This window comes from Pinus tabuliformis, chromosome 9 (assembly GCF_031772625.1).
Source record: "Pinus tabuliformis cultivar Carrire ecotype Pingquan chromosome 9, CPIR1, whole genome shotgun sequence".
In the NCBI taxonomy this organism is placed as follows: Eukaryota; Viridiplantae; Streptophyta; class Pinopsida; order Pinales; family Pinaceae; genus Pinus; species Pinus tabuliformis.
Genome location: NC_142307.1, coordinates 765,372,650 through 765,376,489, shown reverse-complemented (window position 1 = coordinate 765,376,489; position 3,840 = coordinate 765,372,650). Strand labels below are relative to the sequence as shown.

Sequence of the window (3,840 nt, the reverse complement as noted above, 5' to 3'; positions counted from 1 at the left end):
AAGAATACTTATCTTACAATAAGCACCAACCGGTTATAAACCTTAGATGTTATACCCCACCATGTGACCTCACTACTCTAGTACTTAGTATTGGATCACCCTCAAGTTGGGGCTAGGAGTACTCCACTAGGGCAAAGGCTCACCTAAAGCTACCTATGGTCCACATTCAACACAAAACATGGTTAGGGACAATATACCAAACCTAACAACACTCCAACCTATATGTTATGGGGAAATTTCACTTGAGTTAGTGGGTTACTTCTAACTTAGCAAATCAGATAATGGTTTGCCTAGATTTGTGTTTGATCGTGAAAAGAGATCAAATCAAATTTAAGACAAGAAATTGTTAGAAAAAAATCTTTAAAAAATGATTTTTCACTCTATTTCTAAGTGCATATCTATTGTTGGCCTGTTTCTGATCTTATTTCTTGCCTTGAATGGGAAAGATCAATTATGGTAGATTGAACCTTTTTCAGCTACCTAAAAGGCTAGATATCGGGACTAACCTTTTTCCAAACTTTAAACAAGTTGATTCCACCCACATTTCTAGTCATATCCATGAATGGCGAAGATGCAAGAGGTTAGTCTGAACTAAACTCCCTAACGATGTTCTTAGAGGCTAGTTCACTTGATCCCTTTATCCTTAGATTTCCCAAGGTGGCCATTTTATGTGCTCAAGGTCTCGATCTAGTGGGCACTTTGTACAATATTCTTCCTAATTCTCCTCACCGTTCAACAAAACCAGCCTGACCCAAACGAAGGCCACACTCTGAGGCAATTATTGGTTATTTTCCTTCGATACAATGAGCCAGTTAGTTGCTCATCTCAAAAAATGATGGTCACTTCTCAAGCCCCAACAAGTGCCCCTAGCTCTGAAGAAGAACCCACTTCTTCTAAGAATTCCATCGAGGTTCTTACGGTGAAATCCACATCGCCTAAGAACCCTCAGTGACCTAGCAAGAGAAAGAACATTGTTATGCGTAACATTGTTATGCATGAACATTGTTATGTGTAATGTTTAGACAATATACTCATTTAATAAGAGTTTGGACCATATGAATCTCATGGATTCGAGGCTTTACATTCATTATCTCTCTAGCTTAGTCTCGTATATAAGTAGGGTACGATAATGAGTAGATGTGAATTGCATTGTTTAGAGAGCATCTCCATTTCATTACATTGCTATGTTAGACCTAAGTGATTTCACAATTGGATACTATCGAGTGTCAATATCATATATGCGTCTATGATGGATTTCTTCATAAGTAGATCATGGCACACTCTTCTTCTTCTTCGTCTTCTTCTCTTTTTCATTGAATGGTGTAAGGATAAAATATTACAAGAAATAACATAAATTTTACATTGTGATTTCAATTTTTACGCATAAAAATATAAGGGGGATTTACTTTAGTTATATTTTCATCCTTTTAAATTTTATACATCAAATCAATTGAAATTTAGAATCATCAATCATATACTTTAAAGATATTTTGTATACAAGATAATTAATTTTAACATGGGATCACAAACATGTTAATATATCATCATTTGAAATAACTAAAAAGTCATATTTAAATACTTTAATACAATATAAACTTTTAGATTGTCTAAGGTTTGAGATGGTTAGTCTCAAAATTCTAAAAACTAGTTTTCAATAAGATTCTATGCTTGGGATATTACTACCACCCAATTTGAAGTAATCACAAGCACATTTAAAAGTGGAATATTGTCAAGTTCATTGAAACATATCCCAAATGATTATCATAGACCATATTCTCAATTTATTAACCCTAGTGTCATGGATATTTCAAGACTTAAAACACTACCAAACATCATTGGAAATCTAGCATGTAGGGCTCTTGCTACTACCTTCAACATTGATGATCTGAACCACCCAAGATATTAATATCCCCATCTACAAAAATATTACTACCACCATTAGTTGGTGATCAAATTCACAATAAACAATGTCATCCTACTCTTGAAAAAAAAATTACTACCACCTTATAGTCTTTAATGTTTGAAAACATACAATGCATTGTGGTTTCCTAAGAATTGTTCCCAGGAGAGTGATATAAGAATAAATGAATATTGATCTTAAGTATTTTGCTTAACCAAATTCCTAATCCAAAATCACAAATACTATGATCATAAAATTGTAAAATAGCATAGCATTTCATCAAGAAACAACCAACATCAACAATGGGCATGAAACCTCTTTTATAATGCATATCATTGTAACATTTTCAAATATTTAATTATTAACCTTCTCTCCTCTCATATAAGAGCTATTTTTTCCTTGAGAATGAATTTTCAAGTGTGAAAAATAAGATAGAATTAAATTACTTCTCTTTTCCTTTTAAATATTAACTTTAAGATAATATTTACGAGCCCTTTTTAAATTCAAAAACTTCCTAATTTCTAAACTGAAATATCCTTCCTCTTAAGTGCATTTCCCCATTCTTCACCAAATTGTCCGCTTATAATAAGTTGATTCCTTGAAAATACTAGAACAATGATTACACCAACCACATAAAACCTATACATAAAAAACATCCCAACATGAATTTTGTTAAAAAAAAAAAAAAAAACATGCACATAAACCACATTGCAATAAGGCGTCTAACAATGCATCCAAAACTTATGATAGAGTTTTCCAGTTGTTCATGGAAAGATAAAAATAATTATGCATCCAAACTTATGATAGAGTTTTCCAGTTGTTCATGGAAAGATAAAAATAATTACAATCCAAACTTATGATAGAGTTTTCCAATTGTTCATGGAAAGATAAAAATAATTACAATTCAAATTTATGATAGAGTTTTCCAGCTGTTTATGGAAAGATAAAAATAATTATGCATCCAAATTTATGATAGAGTTTTCCAGTTGTTCATGGAAAAATAAAAATAATTACACCGTAAGACGTTCCCTGTGAGAAAGACTACCCCAGGGTAGCACCTTCTAAATATTAGATAATTGAATAATATTCAATCATCAGATAAATAGTCAGGTAATAGTTAATAACAGTTTCACCCTAATAGTGAGTTAATATAATAATAGCTAAAGGCCCCTCGCCAACATTTTGTATTGCGTGTCACCGCCTTTGAGAAATTGTCTGTTACATTTTTCTGAGTTATGAAGCTTCTGATCTCCGAGAAGAACATCACTCTTGTTTCATTGCTGAGAGTTTTCCTAAAGGAGTCGACAACATTGGAGAATCCCTGAATTCTACAATACACAAGGCCAAGAGAAATGCAGGAAAAATAAATAGCCCAGGCATTAAACTTGACTTAGGATAAGCTCAACGAAATACTCCACCAACAGAGTCACAGCTGAACAAGGATAAATTTGCATTCTTCAGTGAGAAATGGTCAAGTGTTGCATAACACATCTATCTGGGAAGCGATGTTGTTTCCAAAAATAGAGGGGTTCTCTGTGAGAATAGCATAACTCACATTGAATTGTATTGGTTTTGTTTGTCCAAAATATTTTAAGTCAGATTTGGTGTATAATACACTGTGGTTGCAAGATAGCCCTTCCGAAGACATCAAAAGTATTATGTATGATGTGTTTGATTATTTTGAGGAGGTAAGAGAACTAAGTTGCAGAGTTCTTATTCACTGCTGTGAGGGAGTGTCTCGTTCAAACTCCTTGGTAACTGCATATCTTATGTGGAGAAAAGGTCAGAGCTTTCAAGATGCATTTCAATATGTTAAAACAGCTCGCGGTATCACAAATCCAAACATGGGTTTTGCTTTCCAATTATTACAGTTCCAGGAAAGGGTACATGCAATGAAAATATTTGGCCTAGCAAAATATACAACGGGAAAAATCAACTAG

At 33.3% G+C, this 3,840-nt stretch overlaps 1 pseudogene; it reads left to right on the top strand.

Moving 5' to 3' along the window:
• The first annotated feature begins 558 nt into the window (after nt 1–558).
• Nucleotides 559–3,840, top strand: LOC149150978 (protein-tyrosine-phosphatase MKP1 pseudogene; annotated as a pseudogene).